Genomic DNA, 16,589 nt, shown 5'->3' with positions numbered 1-16,589 from the left:
ACCACCAATCTGCTGTACTAATAAATGGTGGTAAGGTGCCAGACGGTTATTTACTGGATTTAGAAGGCTGTGTAAAGACTACTGTGCAAGAGCTGATTTATTGAAGCACAGCTGGAGCGCATGAAGATGTTGGAATACAATTTAGTCATCTGCCTGCTGATATTGGCATGTAAGAAAAGAACCCAATGACACAATAACAGAATCACGATCACGACTTGGAATGAACATCGGAGAAACTTAGCTGAGCTACAGATCATACAGTGGAGAACGCTCACGCCAGCATCTTAGTGATAGGAAACGAACTAGGACACTTTCAGGCGGGACAATACAACATGTTACTAGGCTGGTTACAAATCACAAAGAAGGAATGGACATGATTCATAGTCCATATACAGTAGTGATAATAATACGGAACGTGATGCGGAAAAGATTCATTCAAGATTTTCAAATGCGTTGGCTGCAAATGCAGTTTCTATATTCCCTTACCCTGGTTATATAGTGGACGAACCACTGGTTTCCAGGCTGGTTCCAATCCTGGGTCATGTGATCAAAACCAGCAGTTGGTCCACCTCTTCCCTCCTCTTTTGTGCTCACTGCTAGTTACCTGTTTTGATGGGGGCTGTCTGAATCCATTATTATAATAACAAAGCCATCCCCCATAGTACAGGTAATAATCAGGGGTGTAACAATTGTGGTTGCAGGGAGTGCAACAGTGACTGGGCCCGACAAGGTACAGGGACCGTGGCCAGCTGGATATAGCTGGGGCCCGGTACCAGTATGACAGTGGTGGGGAAAGCCTGGTTCCCTGACTGATATACATGTTGTAAATGATAAGCAGCCCTGGCATATAATTAATGGTTATACTCACCTCTCCTGGGCTCAGCATCCTCTCCGGCAATCTTCTGTCATGTGACTGAGGCCTGTGATTGGGCCTCAGTGGTCACATGGGGCACAGTGGAATAATGATGTCAGAGTGCCCCCACGTGACCACTGAGGACCAATCACAGGCCTAAGCAGAGAAGTTGGGAAGATGGCAGCAGATGGCCGAATACCTGAAGACAGCTGGAGACAGGATGCCAAGAAAAGGTGAGGCAAAGTGAGTATTAATGTTTTGTTATTTTTATTCACCTTCCCTGGGCCTCTGATTATCATACTATGGGGTCTAAGGAGACCCCAGAGTATATAATAATAATAATAATAATAACAAAGCAAAGGGGCTGTTGGGAGCATATAATACTGTGGGGGGACACTGCTGGGCATGTAATACTGTGTGGGGGCCACCGATGGGTGGGAGGGGGCGCAGGGGGGGGGAGCGGGGGAACTGGGGGGCTGGGGACTCCAGTTAAAAGCTTGCACCCAGGCCACACTTGTTACGCCACTTGTAATGATGTGTGAGAGGATGTGAGAGGATGAAGAAGGCCAAGCGACTCACGGACTGGGCACTGGTTCTGATCATGTGATACTAGGTCAGATTTATAGATTTTTTTTGATCATAGATGAGGGCCTCAAATGACTATTTCCAAGTATGAGGTATAGGCCTTACCTGCCCTGTGCAGGATAGTATATTACGGTAGGCAGGTAGATAACAATGAGTCGTTGTCGTTGTATTATTGCAATGCAGTGATGACATTAATGTCTAGGATTGGCGATAACAGTGATCCTGAGTGTTTAACTCCTTAGATGCCACAGTCAATGCTGACCAAATGGTAAGAGAGAGATAGGCAGCTATTAATACACACAAGCTTGTTTGTCATTTTTGATACCCGAGGTCCATAATATATTCAATATTTGAGCATACAAAAAGAAATTGTATGCTAAATTAATAGAATTACTGTACAACACAGCGGTGAAAGTCCTCCATAATACATCCATCCTTGAAAACCTAAAACTACAGAAAATGGATTTTGCCACAATGCATTACCTTAAGATCAGTGTTCATTGTCACAGGTATTAACTAGGTCAACATGTTCTTAGTGACCCAAAGTCCCCTAATAATCCTGCCTGACATTTCATGACTTAGAAATAGTTGACTTGTAAAACGATTACAGGTTAACATGGAACGAAGCAGGTCAGGCACAATTACCTAAAATATCAAGCAGAAAATCCCATTGACATTTACAAAAATAAAATTAAAATCTCAATTAATGTGCACAGAATATTATAATAATAATTATCCAAATATCTGAATGACATAGCAGAGGTGACATCTCATGCTTATACATTTGTTGTCACATATTGTATTAGAGGACTTGTGATTCCTTACTATTAGAGATGAGCGAGTAGTATTCAATCGAGTAGGTATTCGAAATACTCGTACTCAGTCGACTACCACTCGCTATTCGAATGGAAAAGTTCAATGCAGAACCAGCATTGATTGACTGAATGTTATACAGTCGGCCAATTAACGCTGGTTCTTCTCCTACCTTTAGAAGTCTTCTCCGTGCAGCTTCCCCGTGACGTCTTCCGGCTCTTCATTCACTCTGCCAGGCATCGGGCCTGGGCAGAGCCAACTGCGCATGCCCGCTTGTAGTGCGGACATGCACAGTTGGCTCTGCCCAGGCCCGATGCCTGGCAGAGTGAATTCAGAGCTGGAAGATGCCGCGGGGATGCTGAACGGAGAAGACTTCTCGGAGGATCCAGCCCGACCCTCACTCATGGACTTGGTAAGTATAATTTGATCGAATGTTGCCTACCCCTGAAACGAGCATTTTCCCCCCATAGACTATAATAGGGTTCGATATTCGATTCCAGTAATCAAATATTGAGGGGCTACTCGAAATGAATATCGAACCTCGAACATTTTACTGTTCACTCATCTCTACTTACTATTATAGTAAATTCTGGCATTCATTGTAAAATAAGAATTCGGGAACTTTGCATTTTGCCATTCCTCTGTTATACCTCCTAGAAATATATGAATAAATCGACAACTAGGTGTTACCAGTTGAGAGTGAGTCCATACTAGAGACAAGCAAACTGTTACATAATAAGCCAACAATTTATGGTTTGGCCTAATCCACAATTTTTGGAGTTTGCCACACACAATTTTTTTTTTTTTGTATTTTAGGTATAACAGTGTCAACAAAATAAACAAAATAGCTATACTCACCTCTCCTAGGCATCTGGTCTCCTTTCTGGCATGTGGGCTTCACCTGCAGGCTCCTGTGGCCTCTTTTGGCATCCTCCGGACTAATGCCACATGCTTGGGGTCATCGCCTAGGCCTCTGATTGGGCATCATCAGTCACGGGGGACACTCCATGCCATGGCACTTGGTCATAATGCTGGGTCAAAGCCTCAAGATATTGGTGCAGCTCATGTGACCACTGAGGCCCAATCACTGGACACATGCCATCAATTGGAAAACGCAGTGTAATCCACTAAGTGATATGGCAGCGACTGCGCGCCAGCAGCTTGGACAGGTATGAGTTAAGTTACATATCCACCAAATGTCTGGGCACATATTGCTGTTTTCTGGACTCACATTCCATTATGGATGACTGATTTTGACATTGAAGAGCAGGAGTAGGAGCAAGAGTTGGTGATGATGGTAATGGCGACTATGTGCTCGGTGTAGATGTGGCCAGCCTACAAGGAAGATCGCAGGAAGAAAGAATAGAACAGTCTTGCTCACTTCCCCTACCACTGCCACTGCCACTGCTAAGTCTATTTTACTAAATAATATAATGGTGCCCTTTCATGTACAGTAAATACTTAGAAATGTCATTCCAACATTTAATCCTACACAGTCATGGCTAATTTTCTGTTTGCAGACCTTCAACATTGCCATGGATTTATTGTTTGGTAATGTCGAAAGAATTTACACACAGGAGATGACTAAGTGTAGTAGTTGCCACCAACACCAGCAGCAGCTGAGATGTGACCACCACTAAAGATAGATTTCTCAGCAGGTGCCACATCACTACCAGGTATCTGTGTCAGTGTACAATGTGAAGGAGACAGTGGTGGACAGTCCAGAAAGGCAATATCGTACATTACCGTATATACTCGAGTATAAGCCGAATTTTTCAGCATAGTTTTTGTGCTGAAAAAGCCCCCCTCGGCTTATACTCGACCCAGCATCTACTGCACCCAAAAACTCCGACCATTTTAATTTTTGAAATTTCCCAGTAGCTGCTGCATTCCCCCCACCTAGGCTTATATTCGAGTCAATAAGTTTTCCCAGTTTTTTGTAGTAAAATTAGGGGCCTCGGCTTATATTCTGGTCAGCTTATACTCGAGTATATACGGTATGTGGCACGTAGGAGGAAATATAGCAACACAGAGAAGATTCAAGATTCCATCACTCTCGGATGTAGTATCCTCCTGTGACTGAGATGAGCGAGCTAAGTAATCAAAAACATCATCTCGTTTGATGCTTCTTCTGTCCCATTCTACACATTCTACCAATGGAACCTGCTTGTGGTTTTTCCTCTGCCCCTACTGGGGCAGCAGATCATAGCATAGGGTCAGCCAGTCAGCAGAACCTGGAGAAAATGTATACATCAATACCCGCTTCGATACGGAACGGTATTGGCTAAGAAGACTGACTGTCTTTAGTCCCCATGTTTCTCCTTCTCAATCACTACTTTCTATTACAAGTAGGAAGAATAAAGACATTAAGTTGGACAGAGAGGGCCTGACGATCTAGCGGACATCAGCAACCGGAAGCTGACCTACCCCCTTCAATAAATATTTCGGTGCCACCTCGTGACTGTAGAAGTCTCAATGGCTCTAATAAGTGACTTGTACATATGTTGGCCTGGAAGTTGTTTCTGTGTAGAATATTCTCCTGTATGAAGGCTGATAATGGGATAAATAATAAAGCATATAAGAACATTGATGCCAGCTTTAGAGAACAAATAACCACAAACAACTAAACTTTACTTCTTTAGAAGTTCACGGCATTATCTCTAGTGTTTGCATTGAAAGTAAGAGCGAGCACTGTGAAATCCCTAAGAAGATACTCAGAAGAAATCTTAAGGAGAGAAAAGCACATTCAATTTAGCAAACCTTTGATTATCATGGAAATAAAAAGGCATTGAAGCTTAATGACATAATTAAAAAGATGTCAGCTTCCATTACACAAGGACCTGATTGAAGTAGGCTTTGGATGTAACATTGTATTCATTCTCTTCTTTTTTCTCTCGGCAAAATTACTGGGCACTTGTCATGCTGTTCAGTCTCGATCCACTTGCATATATTTGCATGAGAACATATGACTATTATCATGCAAAAATGTCATTCAATGGTATTATCCGCTATAGGGTAAAGCTGCGGAAGGCTAAGAATGTCAACTGGTGGGGAGCGGGGGCCACCTTAGCTCTTGTAGTGATGTATATCAGCCATGCAAAGTCTTAGGGACAACTATGGGTAACATCTTTGCCCTTTGTTAATCCTGGATGACATGGGCACCTATTCATTTCTTTTGGCCTCTTGTATTTTTGACGGTAGGGTTCTTATGCTCTAACAAGTTTGCAATATGGAAAGTGGTTTTAAAAATGAAAGGACTCCTTAACCACTTCAGTACCAGTTCAGGATTAGAAACATCTTTGGTTTTTTGTATGTGTGGGCTATGGGTATGGGTATGTGTGGGCTATGGGTGGGTATGTTTTTTGTATGTGAGGGCTATAACATCTTTATCATTTGAGTTTCTCATCTCATTTGTTTTTTTTTGTTTTTTTGGTGACACATGGGGCTTTATTTTTATGTTGTTTTTATTTTTGCCTATTTTTCTTTTTTTTTTTTATAGCTGGGGAAATATTAACAAAAGAAGAAGGAAAATGGGTTTTTAATTTTTTTTATTTATTTATTTTTTTTAATAGTTTTTCCTCTCTATTACAGTAATTTTAATTTTGTAGGGTGTCATCAGGGGTTTGGCTAGAACCTGTGATAAGGGCGTGTTATTGACTTTTTATTTATTTTTTAATTTTTATTATTTATTTTTTTTTACATTTCTATTTATTTATTTATATATGGGTTTTTTTTTCATTGTGTCTAGAGATGAGCAAGTACTGTTCGGATCAGCCGATCCGAACAGCACGCTCCATAGAAATGAATGGATGCACCTGGTACTTCCGCTTTGACGTCGGCCGGCCGCTTAACCCCCCGCGTGCCGGCTACGTCCATTCATTTCTATGCGAGCGTGCTGTTCGGAATGGCTGATCCGAACAGTACTCGCTCATCTCTAATTGTGTCCCCATAAGGTCATAATAGACCTTTGCGGGCATATGAACACTATCTCTTTTGGTGGGGGAGGCTGATTTACCCTGTAACTGGGGCCAATACTACCCATAACTATAGAGCTGATCTGGTTACTGTAGGACCCATCAGCTCTAACAGACTCTGACCCCAGTGGATCACATGACCGCCAGGTCAGAGGGGAGCCACATCATGCTCACATAGAGGTGTATACAGCAATTATAGAGATGTGATCGGGAAGGCAGGGAGGGGAATAACCAACTTTGGCAGCTGCTTAAACTTCAAGGACGTACCGGTTCATCCTTGCATAACAAGACAACCACTATGAGTGGTCCAGAAGTGTTTAAAGGGAGTTTGTCAAGTTACAAATGCCTTCCAAACCTATAATAGTGCTGTGTGGGGGCTTTTAATACCAGCAGAAATATAACTTTGTGAGCACAAAAAGATAAAGCAATACAGAGATAACCATCTTTTTTTATGGATATGCAATTCAGCCTCAAGTACATTGGGGCGGGCCCTAATTTGCCAGAGTTGACTATAGACAGTCCCCATGCAAGTGGAAATATCATTCACTGGTAAGAAAGTGACATTAGACAGAAATTTTAGAGCAAATTCAGAGCACTTGGGGCTATCTGTAAGGGAATCCGGCAAAGCAGTCCCACCCCCAGTGCACTTGAGGCTGAACTGCATGTCCATAAAAACAATATTATCTCTGTATTGCTTATTTGGCCGTGGCCACAAACGTATATTTCTGCTTCTATTAAAGGCCCCTACACAGCACTATTATATGAGACCTGACAGGATCCCTTTAAAGAGAGTCTATAATAATAGGCACTTGCAATGGCAATAGGAGTCCAGTATAATCATAGGCAATGATACATACCTCTACTCTCATGACCACCTGTAAGTCCTACTGCCTATGACTTGAGTGCATTTTTCACTATTATTTCTGCTAAAATTGTAAATCCCGTTGAGAATGATCACACCCCTGTGGGTTCTTACCAATTAAACTGAAGCCCCTTTAAAGAGATATTCCATAAAATGAATGTATTCCCAAAGAACAGTATGGGAGACAAGTGTCTGATCACTGAGGTCCCACCACTGCACCCCCCACTGTTCACAAGCATGAGGCTCGTTCATATTGCTCCATTCAGCTCTATGGGATTGTCCAAGAGAATCCGAGTACAGTACAGCTATCGCCATCTCAGTTGCTTCACTCAAGATGAGGTACACAGGGCTCCTATTCTTGTGCTCACTGGGGCCCTCAGTTATCAGACATTTATTACCTATCGTGTGGTAGGGGTTGTGCTATTAAAGGCACTATTAGGGGTGTAACAACCGGGGTAGGTGTGGTAACAGCTGCCACAGGACCCAGGACATTAGGGCGCCCGGCAGCAGCCGTTATCGCTGCAAATTTTTATTTTTTATTACTAGGCGTTACTTGCTGGAGTAACTCCAGCAGGTAACAGGCCCTTACTTTCCGATTCCCCGCTCATGTTCACAGTCACCTGCACTTCCCTTTCTACGGAGCCAGCCCACAAACCCCACAAACACTATCATTATACCCAGGGGTTTTTTCAGACCCCAAATATTATAATCGAAGGGCTAGGAGAGGTGAGGGAACATAAAAAACGCTATTACTTACCTCTCCTGTGCTAAGGCAGGCTTCAGGCCTACTTGGTGACGTCACAGACATCACGTGGGCTGGGCTTGTGTTCTTATGCATCGCAAAATAGTGTCAAATGTTCACTTTGGGGCCCTGCCATTTCTTGTTATGCTACTGGGTACTACTCATAGATTGTAAGCTCTTGTGAGCAGGGCCCTCAGTCCCATTGTGTGAAATGACTTTCTTTGTAATGTATCTGTCTGTCTGTATTTGAACCCTACAAATTGTACAGCGCTGTTGAATATGTTGGCGCTATATAAATAAAATTTATTATTATATTATGGGGTTGCCAGGACTGCAATCTCCACCAGCGCCATCAATGTTAATGGAACGTCGGTCACACAAGGATACTGAACCTGCATTCACAGGGAATCTTCAGGGGGACATTAGGTGCTTTGTTCTCCTGATCACTAGCGTCCCTACCTATGATGGTGTATAAGGGCTAGTTCACACGTGAACTGCCTGCGCGGGTTTTGACACCGAGAGAGACGCGGCGAGCCACGACTCTCTCTTGTCAAAACCCGCCTGCCGCGACCATCGCGGTCGCGGCTTTCCCCTCCGCTGTCGGCTCAAATGAATGAGCCGACATAGGAGGGTGCTGCCGGGCGGCTTCCGCCTGAAGATAGGGCAGGTTGCTTCTTTTCTCCGCTAGCGGCAGCCCGCCGCTAGCGGAAAAAAAAGCCTGGCGGTCTCCATAGACCACCATTGTAAAGGGGCGGATTTTGAAGCGAAATCCGCTGTCAAAATCCACCCCTTTGCCCACGTGTGAACTAGCCCTTAGTATCTGTAATGGAACAACCCCTTTTTAGCTTTACTGGCCCTTTAAGACAAGTAGGCCAAACTTCTAAAATTTGTTGTAGTGTTATCATTGCAGAGTTTTTGTGAATGTGAAGTGGACAATGTGAAAAGAATCAAGGCTTTTCTGCATCTCCAAGGAGACAACAAGTTGGTATATTATATCTCTATACATTGTTAGTATACTGTATGTTTAACTGATACAATTACATTTACAAGGTGTTTATACAGAGATGTGATATACTACTTAAACCTGTCACATGCTCTCTAAAGTTATTCGCTTATCATCCTAGATACAGCCATATCTCTTGTCTTCAAGGAGCAAGGCAAGGAGCACAGACTTAAACAAGCTTGTATTTACAAGGTCCCCACGTTCTTAAGGCAAATATAGTTAACCTATCCTACCGTCAGCTAGACTTTAAGTAGTGTCTACTAGATCTATATAAATATTTGGGATCTTATAATATCAGCGATGGACATCTTGTGTATAGAGGACTGTTTACACCTTCCAGAAATGCTCTTCTTATCTTCCTCATGCAGTAATCTCTCCATAATCTAGAAGTACAAGGTAGATACAAGAAATATTATGAAATCAGGTTATCGACTCCGGTTTAATAGTTAATAGCTCAGTGATCCAGGATTAGTCCTTTATCTATAAAGACAAAGGAACATGGAAGTTTGCTGTTCGATAAAGGCACAATAACAATACGTTTCTCAGAACAAGGACCAATGATCCAAGTGCTTGACCCTTCTAATGACCCCTTCTTATAGGGCCTTTTAGGACAACTTCATATCAAACCAATTTCACAATGTCCTTCAACTTTAGATCTCCAGCTTCAAAGTATAGCATGACACAATATCTGCTGTTGTGTATAAAAGGATCGTGTGAAATAAACAAATCGCTGAAGGTTGAGGCCCCGCGTTGCAGAAAAGCTGCTTTTTTTCCTTGCATATTTTGCTTCGAACCAAAGCCAGGAATGGATTGAGTAGAAGGGAGAAGTTTAAGAGCTTCTTATATATTTCCCATTCCTTTTCAAGTCACACTTGGCATTGCAAAACCTGCAATGAAAAAGCAGCTTGTCTGTGACATGGGGCCTAAGCCTAAACTGATATTTTTTGGGGTTGGCTGAACCCATTTACCAAGGGTTTATGAACACCTGGGGTCTATGGTCACCAGAAGAGTTTTGCACTTGACTCAGTTAAAATCTGAACTATTAAAAAAATAATCTCACATAGTATTTCAATATTGTCACAAAGCATTTTACACCCAAAGGCACCTTCATGCAAACTTACCTATAAGCAATATTTTGTATAAAGTTTTTATAATAAAGTCACTGGAGATGAGCAAACCAGCTCAGACCAAATGGGATTTGAGATAAAGTTTCCAAAATTGTTGGGTTGAACATCATGCAACCCAGTGTCACTGCTGAGGCCTATGTTTGGGCCTCATGACAATGGGTCGCAACCAAGACAAATCTTTGGGCCAAACCTGGGACAAAACAAATCTTGAGAAATTGACCCATCTCTAATGTTTATTATGTCACTAACAGCCCCTAAAAACAGTATATGTGATTTAGAAGCCATTTTGGTTCTGATAGAACTTTCTGCTATTGGGATGAGATCACACTGGATAGCAGTGAACTCATGTACCCACTTTGGGAATTCGAAATTAATAGGGAAAAAGGTGTCCTTGTTTAGGTCCCTCATCTTTTGGTCAGTATGGAGAGCGGGTACAAAGAGCACCTCTCACCAACCAATGCCAATTCTTGTATGTAGTACCAAGGATTATGGGCTCTTCAGAAGTAGGGGCACAGGTATGACTTTGGTCTCTATGTAAGAAGATGAAGGTTAAACTTCTTAGTTAAGCAACTTTAGTCGGAGACAGTGGATGGCCACCAACACCAACACCGACCCTTCACAAGACAGGATAGCAAACCCAAAGTAATGGTGTTTATTCAATGGTATGTTCATTTCTGACCGTTATCCGTATGTACTGTGTACCTGCTGGTAAACCATACTTATATTGCTGTGTTTCCTTTGCAGTTGAAACATGTAGACGCAGAACACTGGTTGCACTTACAAGGAGTTACTTGTGCACATCTGATGTTACGTACTTTCACTACACAAGTGGCAAATTCTTTTTATACATAGGAGAGCCCTCGGGCCCTTTTCAAGCAGTTTGTACATGGTGTCCTTTGGATGGATGGTCTACACCATCCCAGAAATCAGAAGCCTCGTCCGTGAGTGTGGTAGGAACCAATGCCTTGTGGAGAATACAAGGGAGATGGTCAGTTTAAAAACCGCCAAATACTGTTTTTTTTTATCTATGAATGTAAGATCATCTGGCGGTTTTTCATCTGACATGACTATGCCATATAGCATCGATTCTGTCTTAGGGTTCTGACCAGGGAATCACCAACTGGCTGTCATATCACATCTGCACCATATATAGCACCAGGAGAGTAACTTGAGAGGGTGCAGAGGGTGCAGTCGCATCAGGGCCCTGGAGCCTTAGGGGGCCCATAAGCACTGGCATCAGTATTGAGATTGCAGCTTCCATCTGGCCCATAAGCCAAGGAGACCCACAGATTCCCCGAACCACACTAAGGATGATGAAACTCCTTAGCACCCGTAACCATCAATATCAAGAATTCGCTCTAGGGATGAGGTAGGGGTCCCGGACAAAATATAGCACCGGGGCCGATAAGACTTTAGTTACACCACTGTATAGCATAGTTGTGTATATGCACACATTGTTAAAAGTTTACCCTATTAGAAGTATGGCATTGAAACTACATGGCAATACTGGCTAACGTGATATGTTAAGACATCCAAGACCTGACAATTAATTACATATCCGTCATCCTTGTTTATTGCATAACTAATATTAAGTCAAGGAGTATAAGGAGCTTACATCTTCTTCTGTCAGCTAATCTTCTGCAGATAGCTATAAATCTGTCAATTGTGTGATAAATGAGAATATTATAAGTAAATAGCCAAAGGAATTGCTCTGACAGACAAAATCTTTCATCTGCTCGTATCTCCTACATCTCCGCTGCCTCTTCTTGGACAGATGCCACAACTTCACTGCTATGTTTGACTTCATTATATCAGTACGCTCAAGAAGATTTGGCTACAGTCTGAAGAACATGACGTGAGGGCGTCCAGTCTCGTGCTTTACTGAAACAGGAGAAGACACGGCCCTATAAATCTGTATTTGCTTATTACTATCTTTATACTATTGAGATGGAGCAGAGTTATCCTCAACTTCTGCCATCGGTTAAACTGCTGCAGCAGGATATCTTATCATAGAAGACAACAATAACCAATGAAAAGTCTTCAAGAAATGTATTTCCAATGACTTTCCATTGGGTTTAGTTGTCTTCTGTGATAAGATATCACGCTGCAGCAGTTTAACAAACTTCTTTGATCTCCTTTCTGATTTCCTTTGATGGCTGGCAGTCTGTGCTTAGTAAAATTTATGACCCCTTTCCTCTGGTGCACTGGAGTGAGAAGACTTCTAATATGCAGCCTTCCTCGGAAAGGAGAAAAGTAACCCTTTCACTCCAGTTCTTGGTCAACAAAATAGAGTCAAGGAAGGATTGCGGGTTGAGGGGGCACTGTGGTAGAAATGGGGTGTGTGATTACTATGTGGGGGGCACCAAGAGGATATCTCTGGACGAGACATGACCTCCCTGCTGGCCAGAGTTCCAGACTGTTTAGCGGCTGTAGCCTCCTTCCTCTCCTTCCGCTTTCTCAAAATCAACATGGAGAAAACAGAGTTTATCATCTTCAGCCCATCCTGTATGGCCCCTCCACCTGACCCATCTATCAAAGTTAATGGAACCCCACTTAACCCTGTCCCACAGGCCGGATGCCTTGGGGTAACCCTGGACTCTGACCTATCCTTCAAGCCACATATTCAAACCCTCAACACCTCCTGTCGCCTCCAGCTCAAGAACATCCACTGAATCCACCCCTTCCTCACCCAGGAAACTACCAAGATGCTCGTCCAGGCCCTCATAATCTCCCGCTTAGACTACTGCAACACCCTTCTCCATGGACTCCCAGCTAACACTCTCGCCCCCCTCCAGTCCATCTTAAACTGCGCTGCTCGCTTAATCCACCTCACCCCCCGATCTTCATCAGCTGCTCCCCTCTGCCAGTCCCTCCACTGGCTACCTATAGCCCAGCAAATTGAATTCAAGCTACTAACGCTAACATACAAAGCCATCCACAACCTGTCCCCTCCATATATCTCTGACCTAATCTCCCACTACCTGCCCACACGTAACCTCAGATCCTCCAATGACCTCCAACTCCGCTCTGCTCTCATCCGCTCCTCACACAACCGTCTCCAAGATTTCTCCCGTGCATCCCCCATACTCTGGAACTCCCTACCAAGACACATAAGACTGACCCCCACAATCACAGGCTTCAAGAAGGCCCTGAAGACTCACCTATTCAGAAAGGCCTACAACCTCCAATAACACTATCACCTCACTGCCATCTGTGCAGTCTCCTCCTATCCTTCTGTCTCTACCCCCTTACCCATAGATTGTAAGCCCTCGCGGGCAGGGCCCTCTACCCCACTGTGCCAGTCGGTCATTGTTAGCATTATATCTACCTGTATATTTTGTGCATTGTATGTAAACCCTCAAATGTAAAGCACCATGGAATTAATGGTGCTATATAAATAAATAATAATAATAGGAAGTTTTACGTACAGACAGATGTTGTGAGCAAGTCTTTATGGTGGTCTGGGCCTGGATAGAGGATTCCCCTGCAGATATATACAGTGTCTGAGTGTCTATAGGTGAATGTATATTGATATTGGCCCGTATACACTGTGTCAAGTCCTTATGTCAAAAACAGATGGTAGTCAAACTTATGACCTAAGGGGTTAATATTAGAGATAGGAGGCAATGCATCCTTAAAAGCTGGGGCTGTTGGCTAAATAACCATTGGCTTGACAGCTGTTCCTACTGAACTTTTCCCCCTATATACATATTTGCTCAGTTTGAGTGTGCATGTCTTTTCAAGGGGAAGAAGGGAGTAACCAACTCCTAGACATATTTGGAGGTAACTTATCTACTGACAAATCTACCAGCACTACCTTCATCTGCATCAGAAATCCCATACATAGTTAGCTGGTCCAGTTCAAATTGACCGTGGCCTACACTGATTGAAGAGTGTGACCTCTGCCCCAATGCAGGCGATGACGTAAATCTGAAGGAGGCGTATCTTCATGGGTAAGTATAAGTGTGTAAGTGTAAGTGTGTGTAGGTGCATACTGAAGAGCATATAATACAGTGTGTGTGAGGGGGGTGCATACTGAGGAGCATATAATACTGTGTGTGTGTGTGGGGGGTTACTGAGGAGCATATAATACTGTGGGGAGGTCACACTGAGGAACATATAATACTGTGGGGGGGGGATTTACTGAGGAGCATATAATACTGTGGGGGGGACACACTGAGGAACATATAATACTGTGTGTGGGGGGGTTTACTGAGGAGCATATAATACTGTGGGGGGGTCGCACTGAGGAGCATATAATACTGTGTGTGTGGAGGGGAGCGCAGCATACTGAGAAGCATATAATACTGTGTGGGGGCGTATTGAAGAGCATATAATACAGTGTGTTGGTGTACTGAGGAGCAGGTAATACTATGTGGGAGGGAGTGTACTGTGGAGCATATAATACTGTGGGGGGAGATACTGTGGAGCATATAGTCTTAAAAAAAATTTTAACTATATTTTGGCCCACCAATGATCTGAGGGACATTGAACTGACCCCCTGTTTGAAAAGTTTGAGAACCCCTGTTATAGACCATGATAAAATGCAGAATATATAAGGAAATGATACCCTTTATATAACAGATCCCGAAATCAGAAATATTTTACAGTGTTGATTTCCACGTTTTAATGATTTTTATAAGATCTAAATATAAAGTTGATTAACTTTGATTGTCTTGAGTTGCATTTACAAATCTTCAGACTTCAAGGGTGAGATCTCCTATTATTCCTGGCTGTCTCTTGTCTACACATAATTTGATACAGTGATTTGTAGCCTGACCACTAAGGTAACTTGAGATACTAAAGACTCCTACATTACCGTCATGGCCAAAAGTTGAGACAGACACAAATCTTTGTTTTCACAAAGTATGCTGCTTCCTTGTTTTTAGATATTTTAGTCGGATGTCTCTGTGGATACTGAAGTACTATTATAAGTAAATACATTAAGCTTGTACAAAGACTCAATATTTCCAGTGTTGACTCTTATTTTTGAAGATTTCTGCTATTCACCCCGGCATGTTGGATATCAACTTCTAGGCCAAATCTGGACTGATGACAACCCAATCTTGCCTAGTTAGTACTTGGAGTTTATCATAATTTTTGAGTTTTTGTTTGTCCATCTGTTTTTTGACCACAAGTTCTGGCTATGGATCCAAAGTTTCAATGTTTTGTTCATTGAGCTGCTTAGTTATCACTCTTGCCTTATGACATGGTCCTCCATCAATCTGCTCCTGGAGGGTAAGAAGAAGTTGCTCTTGGAGGATGTTTAGATACAAGTACAAGGCACTCAAGCAAGATTGAGTGAGCCCATTCCTATGGATGAAAAGCAACCCAACCATGAATGGTCTCAGGGTCTCTACTGTTGGCGTAACACAGGGCTAATGGTAGTGCTTCTCTTCTCTTCTCCAGACAATCATTCTTCTAGAAGTTACTTCTCTCCAAACATCAAGGACAGACATTCTGAAGGAAGTATACGGATCGGACGGGGGTAAATTTATTTATGGTGTCACTTGGTGACACTTTCACTCAATGTCCACAGTGATGTCATACATCTGTGGTCACCACTGTCACCCGTCCCTCATAGACTGTAAGCCCTTGTGGACAGGGCCCTCAATCCCACTGTACCAGTTGGTCACTATTAGTACTTGCTTTGTGTATTGGGTGTAAATGTACAGCACCATGGAATTAATTGTGGTCTAATAAATAAGTGAAACAGTTCAGATCAAACCAGATTCAACCCAAATTTTTGAAAAGTTTTGGGTTTGACCTGAACCTGAAACTTTGGGAGGTCATTACCTGCAGAAGTGAAATTATTATGCTCTGGGGTCTGAGAACTATAATAATTTTTCATCCTGCTTCTGACAAATTTATTTGACCCAAAATAAATCCTAAAAAAAAAAAAAATATAGCCATTGATCTAGAATGATAAAAACTATGTTAAAGCATTAAATTTGAAAGTGTAACTAAACTTTGGATTTTCTGGCAGTAAATAAATTCTGTAATATACTTTACATACAAATTTTGGCGTCCATCTCTAAAATTTCTGCATTTTCTCCTCTTTCCCTTGCTTCTCTATTAAGAGCGGCTTCTCATTTTCTTACTGTGTACAGAGTAGGGGGCTGTGTGAAGTATGGGGGAATGTCGCTTCAAAAGTCTCTATCTTGGGCATTGTAAATCATTGTGCTTTATATGATACTAAGGATGCAGTTCTACCTGTATGATTTCCAGAGATATTACTGGTTGAACACACTGTTGGGTTTGGGATATTTATATGTCGCTGTATATAGATTGATACCAAAAGCAAGTTTCTATTATTTATAATGCTCAAGATATAAGCGTTTCAAATGAACCTCCCCCACCCTCATTTGCTTCTTTTTATTTGTATATTATTGGATTGGGACACATGGCACTTTACTGGATGTATTTGATCATGTTGGGGATGGGACAGGACCTTCATCTCAAATATCATTTTTAATTGGTTTTATTACTTAGTGTTGTTGGATTTTCTAAATAAAAGGAATTAATTATGTGTTCTGTTTTGATGTGTTTTGGCTAAATCCATATAGGAAATGAGTTGATTTAATGCAGATTAGCACAACTAAGTACAGCACTGCTAGGATTTTGGTTATT

The sequence above is a fragment of the Leptodactylus fuscus genome, chromosome 2 (assembly GCF_031893055.1).
Source record: "Leptodactylus fuscus isolate aLepFus1 chromosome 2, aLepFus1.hap2, whole genome shotgun sequence".
In the NCBI taxonomy this organism is placed as follows: Eukaryota; Metazoa; Chordata; class Amphibia; order Anura; family Leptodactylidae; genus Leptodactylus; species Leptodactylus fuscus.
The sequence above is the reverse complement of the archived record's forward strand: the minus strand, read 5'-3'. Positions refer to the sequence as shown.